Raw genomic sequence first — 9,008 nt, forward strand, 5'->3', positions numbered from 1 at the left:
GCCCTTTTTAGTTTTATAAGATTTCTTAATGATTTAAATCTGATGTAGGATTGATGAGTCTTTTGATCAGACATTTTAGACTAGAAATCTTCAAGATGATCTCACCTTTGTTCATGTTTTTAAATTGTGCATAACAAACCATCCCAAAGCTTAAAGGAATTCTGATCATTAACTCACCAGTCTGGTGGTTGGTGATGTGCTTCATGGGGCCTCCCTCTGAACAGGACCTCGTGCTCAAGGAAGCTAGCCCGAGATTCTGTATGCGGCAGTAGCAAGATTCCAGGAGGGAGAGAGCAGAAGCTGCAAGGCCTCCCATTTCACTTGGTCACTTTCAGCTGGTCTGTGCAAGCACAAGGCCAGCCCAGGTTCAAGGTCGAGGAGAAGTGACAAAGTCACATGGAGAAAGAGTGCCTTTAGAGATGAGAGGAATTAGGGAGGCCTGCTTTGTAACAGGGTACCACTTCATCTAACCGTCCTCAGCAAACCAGGAAAATAAAGCCAAGAAAGTTAAATACTTGGCCCAGATCATCCAAATAAACCTGAGCCTCCTCCACTGCTCTTTCTACCATCTGAAGGCAACTCAAGAACGGGCTAGGGTTTGATTCACAGAAAGCAGACAAGTGAGGCCAAAGAATGGAGATAAAGGGACAACTATCATTTACTGCGCACAATGCAGATGGGTAGGACATGATCAATTAGTCATGGAAATAAATATGAGGACAAACACCTGCTCAGAATAAAGGCGAACAAAAAAAAAAGTGAGTAACAAAGATCGGCAAGGGCACAGTTGGAGAAAATAAAGAAGGGGATTTGATTCATTCCTCAAGGATGGAAAATAAAGGAAACAAATCTAACTCAGGAGGAGGAGCCTCAGGGGGCAGACTCATTCCGGAGATGCTGGAATGGAATCCAAGGCGGCACAGGGCGGGCTAAGATTCCTGCGAATGAAGGAGGAGCTTTTTGCCTCGGAGTAGAGGGCCAAGACGATATGGCCCAGCAAGAGAAGACCTGATTTAACTTAGTCACATTAACTAGCCTGGGGCTAGGACAATTACAAGTGTAGTCAGCAGTCCTCATGATAATGTTGAGTCAAGCTGGACTGATGAAGCAAACCAGTTGTGCACTTGTAATTTATCTATATGCATGCCATGTGTCACCCCAAGGTTCTTCTCATTGGCACAAAGTGGATTGTCTGCTCTAGATGGCCGGCTGAGTGTATAACAAACCAAGGTAGGTGAGGAAGAGTTCCATGCAGGGTGGCAATGAACTTGGTTGATTTCCACTTGTAAGCAAATGTTATCTCTGTCAGACTAAAGCCAGCTGAGTCTTAAAAATACTGCCCTCTTAAGTCTCACATATCAGGGCACCCTACTTTATGTTCAGAATTTCTTTGGCTAGTGTTGAACTAATTTGATACTTTACTTCTAAGTAAATGAATGAGTCTAAACCACTGGTTTACAGTTATGCTCCTTTTACGACAAAAAGCTCACTTAACCATTATAAATGTACAGGCTATTTTATAGTACACAGGATTCTTGAGTGTCTAAGACTAACGAGCTGAGCTATAAGTACACAGAGAGTTTAGATGTTTGTGGCATTTCCCAGTTTCCCTTTCTGGATTATCCTTACTTTAAAGGCTAGAGCTATTTATGTTTTGCTTCATTGGTAATAGGTAAACACAGTGCTATTTTTTTTTTTTTTTTTACTACTTTACCCTTGAATTTTCTCGCTGTACATGTTCCCCACTTTCCTGACAACGCTCCCCAGGGTTAATCTTGAAATAGTTCTTTAAAAGTTGTTGAATTTCTCCAAAATCTTGCCCTTTTATGTATCTGCTTGTAACTACTGTCTGCGTTTTATTTCTCATGGTTTTCATGAGACAAATATTAGCATATGCACACCTACAGATCAATTATGTTTTACCTACTCTAGCCTAGGCAGAATGCGTTTTCTATGGCCCAACATTCACTTTTAAGGATGAAAGTCAGAAACCTGGGAGAAGTATTTAGAGCAATTAGTTCATATTTTTATTAATCATGCCTTAGTCCAATGAAAAACTCTGAGACATGGATTCATAAATTGATAAAATGTACAACTGCCAAAACACAAAATGTAATTAGTAAACGAACATGGGAAAGTGTTCAAACCTTACTATTTATCAAAGAAATGTGGCATATTTTGTTAAGCAAAGAAAATAAAAATTTTTTTTAAAGAAAAATAGCCACCCACAAGTATTAAATTCAGAAACTAAAAATACTCAAAATAATAATATCAATCTCCCAAGGATGCCTAATGACAGTCTTGCACATTGCTGGCACGAGTAGTAATGCTACGGCCATTTTGAGAAGCATTTGGTAATGTGTATGAAGAACCACAAAAATGTTTTGACTTTTTGACCAATAATTCTACTTCAGTGTCTGTCATGGGCACTATAAAAGTAGAAAATGCTCCTGATACTCATTACAGCAGTATTTATAAGGGGGAAATCTCAATGTTCCACACCAGAGCAATAATAAATAAATTATGGAAAATATACCAGCTTGAATATTGTGCAAATATTTAATGATTGCTCCCAAGATGAGTAATGTTAAAGGTGTTTATAATGTTGGGGTTTTGTTTTTGTTTTTTTAGATTATATGAGCATTGTGTCTATGAATAGCATCTTCTATGTACCCATGAAAATAAAAAATCTGGGAGTCTTCCAGACATGTCTCTGTCCCTAACCCTACAAAGTCACTTCACCTCTTGGTGGACACTTGGGGGTCAATTCTATCTCTCTTGTACACCACTGGAATTTTCTCTCCGAATGCAAGTCAGATGTGTCATGCCCTGCCACATCCTCAGTGCTTTCTCATTGCTCCAGAACCAAATGCCAAGCTTCCACCCAACCCCAAACACTGCCTGACCTGGCAGCCAGCTGCCGCCTCCTCTCCCTTCAGTGTCTTCTCCATCTCCACCCTCAGCCAGGTGGGCCTCGTTTCAGTTCCTTGTGTCTTCCTTGGGCCACTTGCTCCACGGCTGCTACTCTTCTGCTTAGAAAACTCTTCCTGCTCATGACCCTTTGCCTCATCCTTCATCCTTCAACCTTCAGGTCGTTTGTCATCTTCATAGGGAAATCTTTGGTGCTGCCTCAGACCATGTCCCCTTCTTACTAGTACATGCTCTCATAGCATCTATTTACTTTTTAATAGATGCTATTAAAAGGGTCACAGGTGCTATTCCTAGTCAGGGCACATGCCCAGGTTGAGGGCTCAGTTCCCAGTTGGGTTATGTGTGGGAAGCAGCCAATCAATGTTTCTCTCATTTGACCTCTCTCCTCTCTTTCTCTCTCCCCCCATCTCTCCCTTTCCCTTCCTCTCTTTAAAATCAATAAAAACATATTTTTTTAAAAAATACCTGCTCTGCTCACCATTATACCTCTGTATCTGCACCATAGGAGGCCTTCCACAATACATATTGAATAAGATTTATTACAACCATGTGAAAAACTGTCCTGCATGTTCAATGTAAGCATTTTTGCCATAAACATCTTTGCTGCAAATATTTTGACCATACAACTAATTGGCTGTAAGGCAATTTCATGGTAAAAGACAAAGTAACAAAACAGAAAAGAGGGATATTGCCCGGCTGGTGTGGCTCTGTGGTTGAGCATCAACCAATGAACCAGGAGGTCACAGTTCAATTCCCCATCAGGGCACAGGCCTGGGTTATGGGCTCCATCCCCAGGAGGGGGCGTGCAGGAGGCAGCTGATCAATGATTCTCTTTCATCGTTGATGCTTCTATCTCTCTCTGAAATCAATTAAAACATTAAAAAAGGGAGGGGGGAATGTGTGTGTGTCTGATACTTTAGTAAGGGAAGTAGCAATAAAGATAGGAGTGCGCTTTTGTCAAAGGGGTGGCAGTGGCAAAATGGGAAGCATTAGTGCAAATTATGTAGGCTGGACCTAATGATTGTTGCCTAATGCTTTTCAAAATGCAAGTCTGGGCAGGATGGCCTCTGGCTTCCTTCTCAATTATTTCATAAAATGACAGTATCATAGCCCCAAGCAGGAGCCTGAGTTGCAACTACCTCAGTTCATTGCCTTTAACTCCAAACTTGCCACTCTGCAGCTGTCTTGCACACCACCTTCTTAGTAGTGCAAGGTCCCTAAAACGTGTGCTTCACTGAGGAACCTGGGTAAAGGGCAACCACTGCAGAGTCACATGAAATTCTTTCCAGAACAGCAGAACTTGCCAAGTTTGAACCCGGCAGCAAGCCTGACGTTTTCATCCGTGCTATGCCAAGCTGCTTCTTCATGACAATTGTCAGGTTCTTCAAACTCCCCTCTCTGCGCTGTTTGCCTCAGGGCTGTCTCCCTCTGGACTGAGCACTTCCCATTTCCAAACACTTCTAGGAGCCTCCTGAAATAGAGCAAAATGACCTTTAAAACATATATATATGTTTCATTTCAGAGCGGAAGGGAGAGGGAGAGATAGAAACATCCATGATGCGAGAGAATCATTGATCAGCTGTCTCTTGCATGCCCACAACTTGGGATCGAGCCCACGACCCGGGCATGTGCCCTGTCTAGGAATCGAACTGTGACCTCCTGGTTCATTGGTCGATGCTCAGCCACTGAGTAACACTGGCTGGACATAATGATCTGCTTTTTAAAAACAATCATGAGGTTCTGGTCAAGATGGCGGTGCAGGTAAATGGACTCAGAAACCCTCACAACAATATCAAAATTGCAACTAAACAGAACAACCACCATGCAGAATCACCTGAAATCTAGCTGAACAGAAGTCCTGTAACTAAGGATATAAAGAAGAAGCCACCTGGAGACTAAAAGGAGGGGCAGAGAGTCGGAACAGGCTGGTTTCATACCCCTGTGTGGCAATCGGAAGGGATATCTCGGCTGAGGAGGTTCCCCCTGAGGAGTGAAGAGTTCCAGTCCCACATCAAAACGCCCAGCCCAGGGTTTGAGTGCCAATAAGTCCCCAATAACTACTGGCTGTGAAAACCAGAAAAAGAGGTTTTGGCTGAGTGAGAGGAAGGCGCTGGAGTCCCAGGTATTCCTCTTAAAGGGCCCAAGCGCAGACCTACTTGGACTTACTTCCTCTGAGCTCCAGCATTGAGGCATCACTCTGAAGGCACCAGGGACATACAGTGGGAAACTGAATTGTATGGCATCAGGGCAAGGGCTGGAGGGGGAGCTTTATCCTAGACAGAAGTGCTGGCAGAGGCCATTGTTCCTTTGCTGAGTCCTCCCCCAACAAAGCCAGAAGGTAGACAATATCTAAGTCTCCATCAACTTGACTAACACTATTTGCCTTGCCCTAGTGATGCCCTGAGACCTTGCCCCAGTCAACTTTTGGATCCATCCAAGTCATTTCCAGTGGCTTTTCCATACAAAGGACCTGTCTTGGCTCATTCTTTAGACTTTCCTAAAATTCCTCAAGCAAGCAGCATCTGGCCTCTGCATGGCATCTACCCCTCACTAGTTGGTCCCAGGCCTGGTACCAGCAGCAGCCAGCCTTGGTTTGCAGCTTGGCCTGGACTGGGTACCTGCAAGCCCAGCACAAGTAGCAGCCATCTGCAGATCATTTTAAAGCTCATGTTGGGTGGCCCCAAGTAGGGAATAAGTGGCAGCTGACCTTCACCTTCCAAGAAGCACCAGAGGCAGTACACCCAGTAAAGAGCTTCAGATGACACCAAAACACCACCCAATCATCGCCACAAGCAATGCACTCAAAGAGTGGACATGATGAGTACCAAAGCCTCACTTAAGTGAGTCCTGCTCCATGAAGTCAGCCCCTGCACAGCCAATCCTCCATTGTAGTCATAGCCAGTCCTCAAAACCATTTGGCCTGGGCGGGGGCTGAATCTCTCCCATGGAGGTACCAATAGCAATCAAGGATAAACTTCATACACTAGGACAATGCACACAGCATACATAGGGCACACCTGCAGCACCCAGCTCTGGTGTCTGGGGAGGCTGTACCACTGGGCCCTACATAAGGCCACTCTAGCAAGTTCAGGAGACATAGCAGCCCCACCTAATACATAATAACAAACACAGGGAAACAGCCAAAATAAGGAGACAAAGAAACAAGTCCCAATGGTTATAAGGATGCTCAAGGAACTTAGTGCAAATGTCAACAGCATAAAAAAGGATATGAAAACCATAAAAAGAACCAGTCAGAAAGAGAGAATACTGAAATGAAGAATAAATTATAGGGAATCAGCAGTAGACTAAATGAAGCAGGGAATTAAATCAACAATTTGGCAAATAAAGAAGCAGAAAACACCCAATCGAAACAGCAAAAAGAAAAACAAATCCAAAAAAAAAAAAAATGAGGAGAGTGTAAGGAGTCTCTGGGACAACTTCAAGTATATCAACATTCACATCAGGTGGGTGCCAGAAGGAGAAGAGAAAGAGCAAGAAATTGAAAACCTATTTGAAAAAATATGACATAAAACTTCCTTAACTTGATGAAGGAAATAGAAATACAAGTTCAGGAAGCACAGAGAGTCCCAAACAAGATGAACCCAAAGGGGCCCACATCAAGACACATCATAATTAAAACCCAAAGGTTAAAGACAAAGAATCTAAAAGCAAGAGGAAAGCAGTTAGTTACCTACAAGGCAGCTCCTATAAGACTGTCAGCTAATTTCTTAGCAGAAGCTTTGCAGGCCAGAAGGGATTCAAAATATTCAAAGTGATGAAATGCAAGGACATGCAACCAAGATGACCCAGCAAAGTGATCATTTAGAATTGAAGGCCAGATAAAGAGCTTCAGCCCTTGCTGGATAGAGCATCAACCTGTGGACTGAAGGGTCTTGGGTTCAATTACAGTCAAGGGTACGTACCTCAGTTGCAGGCTTGATCTCAAGCTGTGGTTGGAGCATATGCAGGAGGCAAGCAGTCAGTGTGTCTCTCCCACATCGTTTTTTCTCTCTGTCTCTGCCCTTCCCTTCCACTCTCTCTAAAAATCACCTTGGGAAAAATATCCTTGGGTGAGGATTAACAAACAAACAAAAAAACAGCTTCACAGACAAGAAAAAACTAAAGGAGTTCATCTCCACCAAGTCAGTATTACAAAAATTATTAAAGGGTCTTCTTTGAGAAGAAGGAGAAGGCCCTGCCCTGGTGGCTCAGTTGGTTGGAGTGTTGTCCTACACACCAAAAAGTTGTGGGTTCGGTTCCCAGTCAGGGCACATACCTAAATTGTAGGTTCAACCCCCCATCAGGGCACGTGTGAGAGGCAACCAATCCCTCTCTCTCTCTCTCTCTCTCTCTCTCTCTCTCTCCCTGAAAATCAATAATAATAAAAAACCCAAACACATATCCTCCAGTGAGGATTTTTTAAAAAGAAGAGCCCTGGCTGGTTTTTCTCAGTGGTTAGAGTGTCAGCCCACAGACCCTAGGGTCGCGGGTTCAATTCCCAGGCAAGGGCACCAAAAAAAGAAGAAAAGGATAAAATACATGAATAGTAAGATGGCAATAAATACATCTCTATCAACAATTACTTTACATGCAAATGAATTAAATGCTCTGATCAAAAGATACACAGTGACTGAATGGATAATAAAACAAGCCCCTTACATATGCTGTCTGCAAGATCCTCACTTCAGATTGAAAGACACACACAAACTGAAAGTAAATGGATGAAAAAAGATATTTCATGAAAATGAAAACAAAAAAAGCTGGGGAAGCAATACTGATGCCAGATAAAATAGACTTTAAAACAAAGGTTATAAGAAGTGACAAAGAAGGACCAAGCAATTCTGTTTCTGGGTATTTATCCGAAGAAATCCAAAACACTACATAAAAAAAAAAAAAAATACACCCATATGCTTACTGCAGCATTATTTACAATAGCCAAACTATGGAAGCAACCCAAGGGTCCATCAACAGATGAATGGATAAAGAAGTGGTGCATGTATACAATGGGGTATGACTCAGCCATAAAAATAAAAATAATAATAAAAAAGGAAATGTAGCTATCTGCAATAAGATGGGTGGGCTTAGAGGGTATTATATTAAATGAAATAAATCAGACTGAGAAAGACAAATGCCAGATGATTTCACTTATATGTGAAATATAAAAACCAAAATAAACAAGCAGAATAGAAACAGACTTAAAGATACAGAGAAAATTTTGATGGTTGCCAGATGGGAGGGGGGTTAGGGGGTGGCTGAAAAAGGTGAGGGGATTCAGAAGTACAAATAGGCAGTTACAGAATAGTCACAGGGATGTAAATACAGCCTAGGAAATATAGTCAATAATAATGTAATAACTATGTGTAGTATCAGATGGGCACTAGATTTATCAGGGTGATCACTTTGTAAGTTGTATAAATGTCTAACCTCGAGGTTGTACACCTGAAGCTAATATAATATTGTATGCCAACTGTATGCCAATTTAAAAACAAAAAATAAACAAAAAACCTATTACAACCAATGATTAAATGAAAACTTAGAGTAGCTTTCCATTTGAAAGAGGACTAAGCAGAATACGGTAGGGGAAAAGGAAGAAGTAATGATAGAATTTCGGTTCTGGTATTCTGAAAGTGGGGGGCAGACACATTTGTGCGTGGGTTGCATTTGCCAGTTTTCTCAAATCACACTGCTTCTTATTACCTCAGTATTCGCTCTCTGTTCATTCATGGGCTTTTGTGTTTTTGTGTTTAAAGAATTCCATTATCTAAGACCACTTACATTCAACAATTTCTTTTCTGCAATTTCTTTTATCTTTGACCACTGGATGGGCAAGTAAATACCCTGTCTGTTGTATTCATTGTTGAATCCCCACTGCCTATTCAGGGACTGGTACATGGATATTGCTCAATAAACATGAATGAATGAATGAATGAGTAATTAGAACTAGAATATTCTAGTTTCAACATGTCATTAAAACATCTGTCATTCAAACGCATTTAAGTCAGGTTTGCACAATGTTCAAGACAGGTTGTCCTCATGGATTTGATTATTTTGACTACCAGCAAAAACTTATTTTTTTT

This window comes from Myotis davidii, unplaced genomic scaffold, assembly GCF_000327345.1.
Source record: "Myotis davidii unplaced genomic scaffold, ASM32734v1 scaffold137, whole genome shotgun sequence".
NCBI classification, from domain to species: domain Eukaryota; kingdom Metazoa; phylum Chordata; class Mammalia; order Chiroptera; family Vespertilionidae; genus Myotis; species Myotis davidii.